Source organism: Oncorhynchus masou, chromosome 3 (genome assembly GCF_036934945.1).
Source record: "Oncorhynchus masou masou isolate Uvic2021 chromosome 3, UVic_Omas_1.1, whole genome shotgun sequence".
Taxonomy (NCBI): domain Eukaryota; kingdom Metazoa; phylum Chordata; class Actinopteri; order Salmoniformes; family Salmonidae; genus Oncorhynchus; species Oncorhynchus masou.
Window position 1 is genome coordinate 14,582,116 of NC_088214.1, and position 17,087 is coordinate 14,599,202.

Below are 17,087 nucleotides of genomic sequence, written 5' to 3' on the forward strand. Positions count from 1 at the left end.
GAAAGGAGAGGGAGGAAGGACTTCTGTTCTCAGTAGAACAACACATACTCCAGGTGTGAAGGGAGAAAGGAGAGGGAGGAAGGACTTCTCTCAGTAGAACAACACATACTCCAGGTGTGAAGGGAGAAAGGAGAGGGAGGAAGGACTTCTGTTCTCAGTAGAACAACACATACTCCAGGTGTGAAGGGAGAAAGGAGAGGGAGGAAGGACTTCTCTCAGTAGAACAACACATACTCCAGGTGTGAAGGGAGAAAGGAGAGGGAGGAAGGACTTCTGTTCTCAGTAGAACAACACATACTCCAGGTGTGAAGGGAGAAAGGAGAGGGAGGAAGCACTTCTCTCAGTAGAACAACACATACTCCAGGTGTGAAGGGAGAAAGGAGAGGGAGGAAGGACTTCTCTCAGTAGAACAACACATACTCCAGGTGTGAAGGGAGAAAGGAGAGGGAGGAAGGACTTCTTCTCAGTAGAACAACACATACTCCAGGTGTGAAGGGAGAAAGGAGAGGGAGGAAGGACTTCTGTTCTCAGTAGAACAACACATACTCCAGGTGTGAAGGGAGAAAGGAGAGGGAGGAAGGACTTCTCTCAGTAGAACAACACATACTCCAGGTGTGAAGGGAGAAAGGAGAGGGAGGAAGGACTTCTGTTCTCAGTAGAACAACACATACTCCAGGTGTGAAGGGAGAAAGGAGAGGGAGGAAGGACTTCTCTCAGTAGAACAACACATACTCCAGGTGTGAAGGGAGAAAGGAGAGGGAGGAAGGACTTCTGTTCTCAGTAGAACAACACATACTCCAGGTGTGAAGGGAGAAAGGAGAGGGAGGAAGGACTTCTCTCAGTAGAACAACACATACTCCAGGTGTGAAGGGAGAAAGGAGAGGGAGGATGGACTTCTGTTCTCAGTAGAACAACACATACTCCAGGTGTGAAGGGAGAAAGGAGAGGGAGGAAGGACTTCTCTCAGTAGAACAACACATACTCCAGGTGTGAAGGGAGAAAGGAGAGGGAGGAAGGACTTCTGTTCTCAGTAGAACAACACATACTCCAGGTGTGAAGGGAGAAAGGAGAGGGAGGAAGGACTTCTGTTCTCAGTAGAACAACACATACTCCAGGTGTGAAGGGAGAAAGGAGAGGGAGGAAGGACTTCTCTCAGTAGAACAACACATACTCCAGGTGTGAAGGGAGAAAGGAGAGGGAGGAAGGACTTCTGTTCTCAGTAGAACAACACATACTCCAGGTGTGAAGGGAGAAAGGAGAGGGAGGAAGGACTCTCAGTAGAACAACACATACTCCAGGTGTGAAGGGAGAAAGGAGAGGGAGGAAGGACTTCTGTTCTCAGTAGAACAACACATACTCCAGGTGTGAAGGGAGAAAGGAGAGGGAGGAAGGACTTCTCTCAGTAGAACAACACATACTCCAGGTGTGAAGGGAGAAAGGAGAGGGAGGAAGGACTTCTGTTCTCAGTAGAACAACACATACTCCAGGTGTGAAGGGAGAAAGGAGAGGGAGGAAGGACTTCTGTTCTCAGTAGAACAACACATACTCCAGGTGTGAAGGGAGAAAGGAGAGGGAGGAAGGACTTCTCTCAGTAGAACAACACATACTCCAGGTGTGAAGGGAGAAAGGGAGGAAGGACTTCTGTTCTCAGTAGAACAACACATACTCCAGGTGTGAAGGGAGAAAGGAGAGGGAGGAAGGACTTCTCTCAGTAGAACAACACATACTCCAGGTGTGAAGGGAGAAAGGAGAGGGGGAAGGACTTCTGTTCTCAGTAGAACAACACATACTCCAGGTGTGAAGGGAGAAAGGAGAGGGAGGAAGGACTCTCAGTAGAACAACACATACTCCAGGTGTGAAGGGAGAAAGGAGAGGGAGGAAGGACTTCTGTTCTCAGTAGAACAACACATACTCCAGGTGTGAAGGGAGAAAGGAGAGGGAGGAAGGACTTCTCTCAGTAGAACAACACATACTCCAGGTGTGAAGGGAGAAAGGAGAGGGAGGAAGGACTTCTGTTCTCAGTAGAACAACACATACTCCAGGTGTGAAGGGAGAAAGGAGAGGGAGGAAGGACTTCTCTCAGTAGAACAACACATACTCCAGGTGTGAAGGGAGAAAGGAAGGAGAGGGGTGTGAGGAAGGACTTCTGTTCTCAGTAGAACAACACATACTCCAGGTGTGAAGGGAGAAAGGAGAGGGAGGAAGGACTTCTGTTCTCAGTAGAACAACACATACTCCAGGTGTGAAGGGAGAAAGGAGAGGGAGGAAGGACTTCTCTCAGTAGAACAACACATACTCCAGGTGTGAAGGGAGAAAGGAGAGGGAGGAAGGACTTCTGTTCTCAGTTCATACTCAGTGTGAGGGAGACTTCTCAGTAGAACAACACATACTCCAGGTGTGAAGGGAGAAAGGAGAGGGAGGAAGGACTTCTCTCAGTAGAACAACACATACTCCAGGTGTGAAGGGAGAAAGGAGAGGGAGGAAGGACTTCTGTTCTCAGTAGAACAACACATACTCCAGGTGTGAAGGGAGAAAGGAGAGGGAGGAAGGACTTCTCTCAGTAGAACAACACATACTCCAGGTGTGAAGGGAGAAAGGAGAGGGAGGAAGGACTTCTGTTCTCAGTAGAACAACACATACTCCAGGTGTGAAGGGAGAAAGGAGAGGGAGGAAGGACTTCTCTCAGTAGAACAACACATACTCCAGGTGTGAAGGGAGAAAGGAGAGGGAGGAAGGACTTCTGTTCTCAGTAGAACAACACATACTCCAGGTGTGAAGGGAGAAAGGAGAGGGAGGAAGGACTTCTCTCAGTAGAACAACACATACTCCAGGTGTGAAGGGAGAAAGGAGAGGGAGGAAGGACTTCTGTTCTCAGTAGAACAACACATACTCCAGGTGTGAAGGGAGAAAGGAGAGGGAGGAAGGACTTCTGTTCTCAGTAGAACAACACATACTCCAGGTGTGAAGGGAGAAAGGAGAGGGAGGAAGGACTTCTGTTCTCAGTAGAACAACACATACTCCAGGTGTGAAGGGAGAAAGGAGAGGGAGGAAGGACTTCTGTTCTCAGTAGAACAACACATACTCCAGGTGTGAAGGGAGAAAGGAGAGGGAGGAAGGACTTCTTCTCAGTAGAACAACACATACTCAGGTGTGAAGGGAAAAGGAGAGGGAGGAAGGACTTCTCTCAGTAGAACAACACATACTCCAGGTGTGAAGGGAGAAAGGAGAGGGAGGAAGCACTTCTCTCAGTAGAACAACACATACTCCAGGTGTGAAGGGAGAAAAGAGAGGGAGGAAGGACTTCTGTACTCAGTAGAACTCAGGTGTGAAGGGAGAAAGAGAGGGAGGAAGGACAGTAGAACAACACATACTCCAGGTGTGAAGGGAGAAAGGAGAGGGAGGAAGGACTTCTCTCAGTAGAACAACACATACTCCAGGTGTGAAGGGAGAAAGGAGAGGGAGGGAAGGACTTCTCTCAGTAGAACAACACATACTCCAGGTGTGAAGGGAGAAAGGAGAGGGAGGAAGGACTTCTGTTCTCAGTAGAACAACACATACTCCAGGTGTGAAGGGAGAAAGGAGAGGGAGGAAGGACTTCTCTCAGTAGAACAACACATACTCCAGGTGTGAAGGGAGAAAGGAGAGGGAGGAAGGACTTCTGTTCTCAGTAGAACAACACATACTCCAGGTGTGAAGGGAGAAAGGAGAGGGAGGAAGGACTTCTGTTCTCAGTAGAACAACACATACTCCAGGTGTGAAGGGAGAAAGGAGAGGGAGGAAGGACTTCTGTTCTCAGTAGAACAACACATACTCCAGGTGTGAAGGGAGAAAGGAGAGGGAGGAAGGACTTCTCTCAGTAGAACAACACATACTCCAGGTGTGAAGGGAGAAAGGAGAGGAGGAAGGACTTCTCTCAGTAGAACAACACATACTCCAGGTGTGAAGGGAGAAAGGAGAGGGAGGAAGGACTTCCAGGTGTGAAGGGAGAAAGGAGAGGGAGGAAGGACTTCTCAGTAGAACAACACATACTCCAGGTGTGAAGGGAGAAAGGAGAGGGAGGAAGGACTTCTTCTCAGTAGAACAACACATACTCCAGGTGTGAAGGGAGAAAGGAGAGGGAGGAAGGACTTCTCTCAGTAGAACAACACATACTCCAGGTGTGAAGGGAGAAAGGAGAGGGAGGAAGGACTTCTGTTCTCAGTAGAACAACACATACTCCAGGTGTGAAGGGAGAAAGGAGAGGGAGGAAGGACTTCTCTCAGTAGAACAACACATACTCCAGGTGTGAAGGGAGAAAGGAGAGGGAGGAAGGACTTCTGTTCTCAGTAGAACAACACATACTCCAGGTGTGAAGGGAGAAAGGAGAGGGAGGAAGGTAGACTACTCCAGGTGTGAAGGGAGAAAGGAGAGGGAGGAAGGACTTCTGTTCTCAGTAGAACAACACATACTCCAGGTGTGAAGGGAGAAAGGAGAGGGAGGAAGGACTTCTCTCAGTAGAACAACACATACTCCAGGTGTGAAGGGAGAAAGGAGAGGGAGGAAGGACTTCTGTTCTCAGTAGAACAACACATACTCCAGGTGTGAAGGGAGAAAGGAGAGGGAGGAAGGACTTCTCTCAGTAGAACAACACATACTCCAGGTGTGAAGGGAGAAAGGAGAGGGAGGAAGGACTTCTGTTCTCAGTAGAACAACACATACTCCAGGTGTGAAGGGAGAAAGGAGAGGGAGGAAGGACTTCTGTTCTCAGTAGAACAACACATACTCCAGGTGTGAAGGGAGAAAGGAGAGGGAGGAAGGACTTCTCTCAGTAGAACAACACATACTCCAGGTGTGAAGGGAGAAAGGAGAGGGAGGAAGGACTTCTGTTCTCAGTAGAACAACACATACTCCAGGTGTGAAGGGAGAAAGGAGAGGGAGGAAGGACTTCTGTTCTCAGTAGAACAACACATACTCCAGGTGTGAAGGGAGAAAGGAGAGGGAGGAAGGACTTCTCTCAGTAGAACAACACATACTCCAGGTGTGAAGGGAGAAAGGAGAGGGAGGAAGGACTTCTGTTCTCAGTAGAACAACACATACTCCAGGTGTGAAGGGAGAAAGGAGAGGGAGGAAGGACTTCTCTCAGTAGAACAACACATACTCCAGGTGTGAAGGGAGAAAGGAGAGGGAGGAAGGACTTCTGTTCTCAGTAGAACAACACATACTCCAGGTGTGAAGGGAGAAAGGAGAGGGAGGAAGGACTTCTGGTCTCAGTAGAACAACACATACTCCAGGTGTGAAGGGAACAATAACAGTGACAGTAAGAGCGAGCTGGACAGATCATCAGTCGGGGGAAAAGCCTCTGGGAGCTATAACACTTCAGTACCCCTTAACCCTGGTCTCCAGGTCAGGCTCCATAAGGAGGTAAAATCATGGTGGAATTACTTGGGGTTTGGGTCTCCAACTGGAGAGGAGATATGGAGAGGTTCTGAGATTCACGATGCCAACCAAGAGATTCCTGTTGATATTAATGACTATGACGCCAGTCTGCAGCTCTTCGTAAAGGATGGAAAGGCCTGCGCTCGTCTGTATGTAAAGAAATCCTTCACTGCCTGGAAGAAAACGTTTAATAACTCCTGGGTTGGGTTCTACTCTTCTGAAGGCACCCTGGATTATAACACCTGGCAATGGGCTGTAAAGTTCTCTGAGGAAAAGGGCTCACATCAGGCTGATATACCTGGGTATGATGTCTATGTGTATGAGTCTAGTATGACCATGTCTCCTGGGGTCCAAGTCAGATTCATGCTGGAGAAAGCTGGGGGTGAAAAGGTACGCACTCCACCCTGGGAGAGACTTGTCCAGTGGTGAGCTCACCTGATAACATGATATATGACGTTGATATTCTCATTTACAACTGCTTGTGTAACTGCTTTTGTCAATGTTTAACATTTATGTACCCTGCTTTTAATTTGGTTTATTTTGATTGATCATCTGTGTAAATGAGAATCTGTTCCCAAAAATCCCTTCTGTTCCTCTTTCTTTGCTATTTTGAGGGGATGACAAACATGCTGTTGGTGTGGGTGAATGGCTTGACCTGTCCTCATGACAAACATGCTGTTGGTGTGGGAGGGAGACTTGACCTGTCTTCATGACAAACATGCTGTTGGTGTGGGAGGTAGACTTGACCTGTCTTCATGACAAACATGCTGTTGGTGTGGGAGGTAGACTTGACCTGTCCTCATGACAAACATGCTGTTGGTGTGGGAGGTAGACTTGACCTGTCCTCATGACAAACATGCTGTTGGTGTGGGTGGATGGCTTGACCTGTCTTCATGACAAACATGCTGTTGGTGTGGGTGGATGACTTGACCTGTCTTCATGACAAACATGCTGTTGGTGTGGGAGGGAGACTTGACCTGTCTTCATGACAAACATGCTGTTGGTGTGGGAGGTAGACTTGACCTGTCTTCATGACAAACATGCTGTTGGTGTGGGTGGATGACTTGACCTGTCATCACAAACATGCTGACCTGTCTTCATGACAAACATGCTGTTGGTGTGGGTGGATGAGACCTGTCATCATGACAAACATGTCTTCATGACAAACATGCTGTTGGTGTGGGTGGATGACTTGACAAACATGCTGTCTTCATGACAAACATGCTGTTGGTGTGGGTGGATGACTTGACCTGTCTTCATGACAAACATGCTGTTGGTGTGGGTGGAGACTTGACCTGTCTTCATGACAAACATGCTGTTGGTGTGGGTGGATGACTTGACCTGTCTTCATGACAAACATGCTGTTGGTGTGGGTGGATGACTTGACCTGTCTTCATGACAAACATGCTGTTGGTGTGGGAGGGAGACTTGACCTGTCTTCATGACAAACATGCTGTTGGTGTGGGTGGATGACTTGACCTGTCTTCATGACAAACATGCTGTTGGTGTGGGAGGGAGACTTGACCTGTCTTCATGACAAACATGGTGTTGGGTGGGTGGGAGACTTGACCTGTCTTCATGACAAACATGCTGTTGGTGGGTGAGGATGACTGTGGGTGGATGACTTGACCTGTCTTCATGACAAACATGCTGTTGGTGTGGGTGGATGACTTGACAAACATGTCTTCATGACAAACATGCTGTTGGTGTGGGAGGAGACTTGACCTGTCTTCATGACAAACATGCTGTTGGTGTGGGAGGACCTGTCTTCATGACAAACATGCTGACCCTGTCTTCATGACAAACATGCTGTTGGTGTGGGTGGATGACTTGACCTGTCATCATGACAAACATGCTGTTGGTGTGGGAGGGAGACTTGACCTGTCTTCATGACAAACATGCTGTTGGTGTGGGTGGATGACTTGACCTGTCATCATGACAAACATGCTGTTGGTGTGGGAGGGAGACTTGACCTGTCTTCATGACAAACATGCTGTTGGTGTGGGTGGATGACTTGACCTGTCATCAAACATGACAAACATGCTGTTGGTGTGGGTGGATGACTTGACCTGTCTTCATGACAAACATGCTGTTGGTGTGGGTGGATGACTTGACAAACATGCTGTTGGTGTGGGTGGATGACTTGACCTGTCTTCATGACAAACATGCTGTTGGTGTGGGTGGATGACTTGACCTGTCTTCATGACAAACATGCTGTTGGTGTGGGTGGATGACTTGACCTGTCTTCATGACAAACATGCTGTTGGTGTGGGTGGATGACTGCTGACCTGTCTTCATGACAAACATGCTGTTGGTGTGGGTGGATGACTTGACCTGTCTTCATGACAAACATGCTGTTGGTGTGGGAGGAGACTTGACCTGTCTTCATGACAAACATGCTGTTGGTGTGGGTGGATGACTTGACCTGTCATCATGACAAACATGCTGTTGGTGTGGGTGGATGACTTGACCTGTCTTCATGACAAACATGCTGTTGGTGTGGGTGGATGACTTGACCTGTCTTCATGACAAACATGCTGTTGGTGTGGGTGGATGACTTGACCTGTCTTCATGACAAACATGCTGTTGGTGTGGGAGGTAGACTTGACCTGTCTTCATGACAAACATGCTGTTGGTGTGGGTGGATGACTTGACCTGTCTTCATGACAAACATGCTGTTGGTGTGGGAGGGAGACTTGACCTGTCTTCATGACAAATCTTTCAGTACATTACATTTTATTTTTCTCTTTATGATGTATAATGGGAGATCTTTGTAAGGAAAGGGGGGATACCTAGCCAGTTGCACAACTGAATGAATTTAACTCAATGTATATTCCACATTTAATCCAAACCCTCTGAATCCACGTCATCGGTGCTCAGGGAGCAGTTGTTGGGGGTGAATTGCCTTGCTCATACGCAGAACAAAATATTTTTCCACCTTTCCGGCCTGGTGATTCGAACAAGTAACCTTACTGGGTTGCTGGCCCAAATCTCTTAACCACCAGGCTACCTGCTGCATTTGTATTGACTGTTTGTTGTTTCTGTTGTTTCTTAAATAAGTTCTGGGGATGTGTAAAGGACAACACAATTGCCAGAAGAAGTGCCAGACCAGGTATGTGTCCCCAGCTGTTTTCCAGACTCTCCAGACTGTTGATCTCTACATTATATACACGTAGAATGTCATTTCTGCTCATGGTTGGGAGACTTTGGATTTGTGTTAGGAAATTGAAACTGACAAGGTACAGTTGAAGTTGGAAATGTACATACACCTTAGCCAAATATGTGTAATTTATGTAATGTGTAATACGTGTATTGTGTGGTTCGTGGTGGTGAGGTGACAAGTCAATAAAGATGACATCCAAACTGGTCTAGTAGGCAGCCTTGTAGTGATTCAATATCCAACCCAGCTAACTAGCTTAGCTATCACAACACAGGTGTAACCCTGCCCTATTTTACAATCCGTCATATGCTTGTCGGGGTAGGTTCCTTGTTCCTTGTCAATCATTGGCTTATTGTTGAAATCAGCAGTCAGACAACATCTTCTTTAAGTAAATCAATCAAACATTAAGTAATGCAATTGCAGAGAGAAGTTCACAATGGAAATACATCATGTATGTTTCAGAGTAAGTTCTGCAACCCACCTAAGGGCACAGCTGATTTTATACATGTGATCACTCCCTGGTGGTGTGATCGCCTACGTCAATGTTTGTATATGTGACAGGTGAAAGGAAATATTCATCGCCTGTTATACATTAAAAAGTATTAGTAAGTTCATAGTATGTGAGGATCTTAAAACATCTAAGGTTAAAATGATCATGCATTCAGTATTAGGTGATAGAGATGGATAACATTCATATAATTGTGTTAAAGTTAAAATCCGTCAAGAGTACAAAGGGTACGAATTGTGAGAGTAATGTGTAAACATTATATTGATTACTTTATTTTGTGGTGCCTAAAAGTGTTAATCTGTGATCTACAAAATGCTCTTAATCTATGAGCCGGAGATCAATTGCTCTGGTCTCCACCCATATTCCTGGGGAAATCGCGGTCTTTTCTTATTGCACTAAAAGTTGAATTGAGAAAACACCGTATCACTCTCGTGATTATTTCTCCCCTGTTTTCAGGTACGTTATTGATGATAAAAAAGAGTAATTTAAATGTAATAACTCGCTAACATGTCAAGAGTGTTTAAGGTGTGTCTTAGTAACATCTTGAGGAAGTTAGAGTTAAGTTTGAAGAGAGTAATATGATCCCTGCTCGGTTGTAGCGAAGAATAGCATCGTACTGAGAGTAGCTGCCATTTTATGTCGATTCTGAATGAACATGTGCTTTGTTAATAAGATATTTTGCTGTGTTATTTGTATATTGTTTTTCTGTTGTTTTGTAAATTGTTACTTCTGTAAAATGATTGCACTAAAAGTTGAATTGAGAAAACAACACCGTATCACTCTCGTGATTATTTCTCCCCTGAAAAGGGGCGTAACATTTTTGGAGGCTCCGCTGAGATTGCTGCTCAGATGTCCAGTTTCCACATCCTGGTCGCTGAAATCCGAGCCAGCTAAATCCCCACCTAACAACTCAGGCAGGCTGCAGTGAGGAAAGTGTTGCTGTTCGAGGGAAGTTGGAAGTTAGTGGTTAAGTACGTGTCAACTGAGGCCATTGATCGACCATCGGAGACAGTAAGGACCATCTAATTCAGAGTCAACTCCTGCACAGTAAAAGTTCCTCCTGTTCTGTCAACATGACAAGCGCCTTGGAAGAACTACAGGAAGAGGTAGTAGGAGAATTGCACACCCTGACTAAAGACAAATTACTAGAGATATGTGATTTCCTTGAAATATCAGGTGAACAGAGAAGAGATGTTAAAAACAAATCCTGCATATCATTAATGACATTATGATGTTCCTTGAAAGAGAGGAAGCTGCAGAGTTAGAAGATGGCAGCATGTCGGAATTGTTGCTACTTAAAGACGAAATGACAGAGATGATCAGTGGCATAGATAACAAAACTGGGCAAATTGACCATGATATTGAACCAGCAGGAACACATCACAGAATAGAGGAACTGAGAACTGTAACCCCACAACAATGGTTGGGAACTGAGCAGATTACTGCAGCCAAAGCCAGTGATTCTCTGCGTCAGCCCCAATCCCATGCCAATCTTCAGGGGAGCGTGCCTCTCTCACCCAATGCACAGCCCAGCTCATACTGGCGCAAAGAGTTTAACATTTCTGGTCATATAGGTGAACCGGGCCAGAAAGAAAAAATGATTTTTTTCCAGCCTTGCCCATCAGATCGAGAATGGACTCAACAGAGGCTATCCTGAGGTATAAATAGTAGACGCAGTAGTCAGGGCTATTTCTCCAGGCTCACAGCTACGCAGCTACTTGGAAGGTAAACCCCAGCTAACTCTTCCCACACTTAGCTGTATCCTGCATTCCCACTTCTAAGAGAAGAATGCAACAGAGCTTTACAAACAGCTAGCTTCAGAAGCACAGCATAGCAAGGAGACCCCTCAAAGCTTCCTGATGCATGTCTTAGATTTGAGGCAGAAAGTACTGTTTGCATCCCAGGAGTCAGAATCAGGGCTTAAGTATGACCCTGCTCTAGTCCAGAGCATGTGTTTACACACAGTCCTTACGGGTCTCCAGAGTGACAGTATCAGGATAGACATGCAGCCTCTCCTGCTAGAGAGCGAAACATCAGATGAGGTTTTGCTGAGAAGCTTAACATTGCTTGTGCTAATGAGATAGAAAGACGAAACAAAAAGTGGTTTAATGCCCCACAGCCTGCTACAATTGTAAGTGTAGTCCAGTTAGAAGATACGCCATCTGCAAAGTGTCCTGTGAAGGAAGCCAAAGCTAAGATACCCGCAGAACTGTTAACAGAGTTAGCTGAATTTAAGACAGATGTAGCTTCTCTATAAGGTCTCAGTGCAGAGATTGCTCAGATTGAGACATTACAGCAGCCTATGTTTCAGTCACCGCCTTGTGCCTATGCCCCACCCCCAGTTAGGAGGCCAGATAGGGACCCCCAGCCACCTGTTTCCCAGAAGCAGTATTACAGCAACTACAGTCGGTCCCAAGCACCTGACCCTGCGCAGCATCAATATGCACCTAACCGGTATACCAACCGCTCTGCCCAAGCTCCAAGGAGGTGTTTTGTCTGCCAGCAGGCCAGAACAGATGCACGCTGCACACACTGCTTCCGATGTGGGAGTGGAGAACATTTTCAAGCTGGATGTAAAATCTGGGGAGCCAGACCAACAAGGGATGAAAAAAACGAAAAACGAAAAACGGGTTACCGCTGAGGGACGAGTGTTAACCGTAGCTACCAAAAAGTCCCAGAAATGTGCAAATTGTGCCAGAGAAGATTCATTTGAGAACCTGAAACAATGTTCATCATGTTTCACTGTACTGTTCCAAAGTATGTCAAAACCAACATTGGACTAAACATAAGGAAAAATGCACTCACCTGAAAATTGACTCTACCTGTGAAAGGTTTTCCTGCACAGGGAAAAATGCCCACTCCTTACCATCCCTAGCTCAAGGTTGCCACCCCCGTAAGGTCACCTCGCTAGTCGGCAGACAGTGCCTTATTGAGTGTCACCTGAATCGCCACCACCTCCAAGCTCTATGGGATACAGGCTCTCAGGCATCGGTCATTGATGAACGATGGAAAGAGGAATCTCTCCCAAACGCAAGGCTGAGAGATGTTTCAGAAATCCTGGACTCACCTGATGATCTAAGGTTTACTGCAGCAAATGGGACTGAAATGCCGTACCTGGGATGGATTGAAACAACTTTTCGGCTAGCCTCTGAAACTGACCAAACAAAGGAACTGATCATCCCGGTGCTGGTAATGAAAGGCTGTCACCTATTTCATCCCATCATAGGTTTCAATGTTATCGAGCACATCCTGACAATGACCGAAAAGACTAAACGAGACAGTAAAAACAACTTTCCCAAGCCTCAAAAGAAACAAGGTGAGAGCTTTTATACAGGCTGTTAGCGCAGAACAGACAGATGAATACGCAGTGAAAACCAAGAAAGAGAAGGTTGCTGTACCAAAACACAGTAGCATTCAGATTGAGTGCCGTGTAGCTTCCCAGCCTTTCAGAGATGACATGACAATGCTTTTCCAGACAGACCTGAACCCGCAGGGCCAGACGACCTTGAGTTCTTTGACACACTAGTCAGAGTCAGGAAAGGCGTTTTTCCAGTTATCCTGCTTGATGTCTCTAACCCCACTGACCACGACATTGCCCTGCTAGGACGCACAATAATCGGTACAGTACAAACCATTATGACTGTGTTACCTGCCCAAGTCTTTGAAAAAACTCACTCCAGCCACAGTGAATCAAACCACCGTTCGAACCCCATGTACTGCTACTGAACAGTGAGATACACCAGTAGGTTTAACTCAACCTAACCGAAGAGCAGAGAGAGATTGTTAGGCAAATGCTTAGAGAAGAGTGTCACTCCTTCTCCAGATCAGACAATGACATTGGCTGCATTGAACGATTGAAAATGACTGTTTCTCTAAAGGACTCTGAACCAGTAAAGCACACATACATGTCAGTGCCCAGGCCACTGTGTCAGGAGATGAAGGGTTACCTTTATGACCTCATAGTCCAGGGCTGGGTTAGGAAGTCAAACTCTTCATATTCTTCACCTGTCGTGTGCGTTCGTAAGAAGGACGGGACCCTCCGGTTGTGTGTAGATTACAGAGACCTGAACAGAAAGACACATCCCGGCCGCCAGCCCATCCCTTGGGTCCAAGACATCATGGACAGTTTAGGTGGTAATTCCTGGTTCTCCCTCTTAGATCAGGGGAAAGCGTATCACCAGGGGTTCATCTCTGAAGAAAGCAGACCACTGACAGCATTTGTGACCCCGTGGGGACTCTATGAGTGGATACGTATGCCATTCGGCCTCATGAACGCTCCTGCAGCTTTTCAGCAGTGTATGGAGGAGTGTTTGGAAGGGCTCCGGGATAACATCTGCATTCCTTATCTGGACGACACGCTAGTTTTCAGTAAAACATTCGACAGCCATGTGAATGATGTGCGAAACGTTTTGCAGCATCTCAGAGAGTATGGCATGTAACTCAAACCAAGTAAGTGTGATCTCTTTAAACCCCAGGTCCGTTATTTGGGCAGAATAGTGTCTGCAGAGGGCAGCCGAGTTGACCCAGCCGATTTTGAAGCAGTAAGAGCATTGAAAGAAATCAGACCAGAGACTGTGGGCCAGCTCAGAAAAATGCTTGGTTTACTCAATTACTACAGACAGTACATCAAATCAAAATCAAATCAAATTTATTTATATAGCCCTTCGTACATCAGCTGATATCTCAAAGTGCTGTACAGAAACCCAGCCTAAAACCCCAAACAGCAAGCAATGCAGGTGTAGAAGCACATCAAAGACTTTTCTAGGAGTGCCAGCTGCCTGTATGACCTCCTGAAAGCTGATTCAGAGAAATTACCTGACCACCCACGGAAAACAAAAACAAAGAAAGTAAGTAATGTGATACCCTCAAACAAGCCAATCCTGTGGACTGACCAGCATCGACAGGCACTTGAACAGCTGATTGAGTGTTTGCTTCACCCACCAGTTTTGGGTTTCCCTGATTTCACTCAGCCATTTGTTGTACACACTGATGCGTCACACCAAGGCTTGGGAGCAGTACTTTATCAAAAGCAAGATGGGAAGCTTAGGGTCATTGCTTATGGCTCTCAAACCTTAACAGCAGCTGAGAAGAACTATCACTACCACTCGAGCAAGCTAGAATTTCTAGCTCTAAAATGGGCAATCACTGATAAGTTCCATGATTATTTGTACTATGCTCCGACCTTCACTGTATACAGCGATAACAACCCGCTCAGCTACATTCTGTCTACTGCAAAACTGAACGCAACCACTTCCAGGTGGGTTGCAGACCTGGCTGATTTCCACTTTACAGTAAAGTACAGGCCAGGCAGAGAGAACGGTGATGCAGATGCTTTGTCAAGGATGCCACTGGATGTGGAGTCACTGATGAGAGAATTCCACCAGACACCATTGCCGCCATGATACAAGCAGTTGAGATACAGAAAGAGGCTGTTGTACCTTGGTCATTTTCAGCTGCATCTATGTCAGTATCAGCTGAAGGTGAGCCAACCACTGCAACAACCAGCTCCATCCCAAAAGATGGGATAAGAGAAGCACAAGAATCTGATCCGGTCATCCGTCCTGTGCTCAATTTCAAACTGTCGGGTTCCAAACCGCCAGGTAAAGAGCAAAAGAAATTCAGTCCAAAGACAAAATGCCTATTCAGAGAATGGGACAAATTGACAATAGACAGTGATGGCATTCTGTACAGAATCACTACAGCCCGCAAGCAGTTAGTTCTACCAGAGCAGTACAAAGGTAAAGTGATGGAAGAGTTGCACAATAACATGGGACACCAAGGTACTGACCGCACTGTATCACTAGTACGTGACCGCTTCTTCTGGCCATATATGCAATCTGACATCGAGCACCATGTGACTAAAACTTGTAGCTGTGTCAAGCAGAAAAAGCCAGCCCATGAAACAAGAGCTCCTCTGACAAACATTGTGACAACACAGCCATTTGAACTGGTATGTATAGACTTCCTTCATCTCGACAGATGCAAAGGGGGATATGAGTATATCCTCGTGATTGTTGATCATTTTACACATTTCACTCAAGCCTACGCCACCACATCAAAGTCAGGTAAAACTGCTGCAAATCTCATCTTCAATGACCCTGAAGTTTGAGTTCCCATCCCGCATCCACCATGACGAAGGGGGAGAATTTGAAAATCTGTTGTTCCATCAGTTAAAGAAACTCAGTGGCATGGCGGGGTCCAGAACAACACCCTATCACCCAATGGGAAATGGTCAAGTGGAACGCATGAACAGAACATTGTTGCAAATGTTAAAGACACTAACTGAGACACAAAAGTCAAATTGGAAGGAGTCTCTGAACAAACTGGTTTATGCCTATAACTGCACCCGTTGCGAAGTGACTGGCTATTCACCATTTTATCTTCTGTTTGGGAGATCACCCAGGCTTCCAGTTGATATGCTCTTTGGATTGTGCACAGAGGCAGGTTCCAGTAACCAGCGAGACTACGTGGAGAACTGGAAACGAGGGATGGAAGAAGCATACGCCATTTCAAATTAAAATGCTCAGAAAGCCGCTGAAAGAAGTAAGTACTATGACACTAAAGTTAGGAGTTCAGTGCTACAGCCTGGCGAGCGAGTTCTGATTAAAAACCTGACACCAAGAGGAGGACCAGGAAAACTCCGTAACTATTGGGAAGATACAATTCACACAGTGGTGAGACAAATGGGTTCAGACCTGACGATTTATGAATTGAGACCAGAAAAGGGTAGGGGACGCTCCAGGGTCCTGCACAGAAACCTGCTCATGTCCTGTGACCACTTACCTATAGAGACACAACCAGAAATGACCAAAGTGGACAAAAGTCAAAAAACGAGGAGACACCAGCCTGCATCACAGCCTCAAGATTCTGATGAAGACAGCGGGGATGAATATGACCTTCATCATGAGCCGCTACAGGTTCCCACATCTTCTACAGTACCTGAGGAGAGGAATGCTGAACCAGCGAGAGAGTGGGAACACAGGCCCCCAACAGTGAAACAGACAGTTGCAGTGCCAGTCCCTGATACGCTACCAGCACAGCCTCTTGTTGAAAAGCGTCTGGAGGAGACAACAACAGTTAAAGACTTGCCTGCTGAAAATTTGCCTGATGATCGTCCACCAAGTGCCTTTCCTTCATTAATTGATGCTGCTGAAGGAACCAGCCTACCAGCTGCCACAAAGAGAGAGACACCCTCCAAGACGTATCACCTATGGTCAGCTTGGTATCCCTTCCTGCTACAGTATCCAGCCACAGCCACAGTTGTTCCCTGTCTACTCTGCACCAGGACTGGTTCCATGGCTGCCATCACTACAGCAATGTTACTTTCAGCCACCTTACATGTATGGGTTTCAGTAAACATGAGGCTACAGAGTTGACATGTTTGACCATGGAATACTGTCTGATTTCACAGACTGTCAAAAGAGACCATTTGCAGACTATGCATATAGATCATTAAAATGTATGGACTGTTGATCAATAGTATGAGAAAAGACTGTTTATGTTATATAGCTGGTCAACAGATATGGACTGTGAATATAACTGGTTAGTTATATTTGAACTGTGACCCTTGACCTCTGCTCAAGTACTACCTTACAGAAGAGGATTTTCTAGGTCCAGTGCATACGGACTGTTGAAGAAGACAATGTTGGTAATGTCTTCAAGGAATACCTAGGATGGGATAAGTAATCCTTCTCCCCCCCCCCCCCCTTAAATGATTTAGATGCACTATTGTAAAGTGGCTGTTCCACTGGATGTCAGAATTTGTAAGTCGCTCTGGATAAGAGCGTCTGCTAAATGACTTAAATGTAAATGTTGGGACAACATTTATTTTGTCGGGGAGAGTGTGACAGGTTAAAGGAAATATTCATAGCTTGTTATACATTAAAAAGTATTAGTAAGTTCATAGTATGTGAGGATCTTAAAACATCTAAGGTTAAAAAGATCATGCATTCAGTATTAGTTGATAGAGATTGAAAAAGTCATATAATTGTGTTTAAGTTAAAA

General features: G+C 46.0%; 1 pseudogene; it reads left to right on the forward strand.

Moving 5' to 3' along the window:
• Positions 1-12,338: 12,338 nt before the first annotated feature.
• The window catches only part of LOC135506751 (ephrin type-A receptor 4-like), a 12,426-nt pseudogene continuing 7,677 nt past the window's right edge, over positions 12,339-17,087 (forward strand).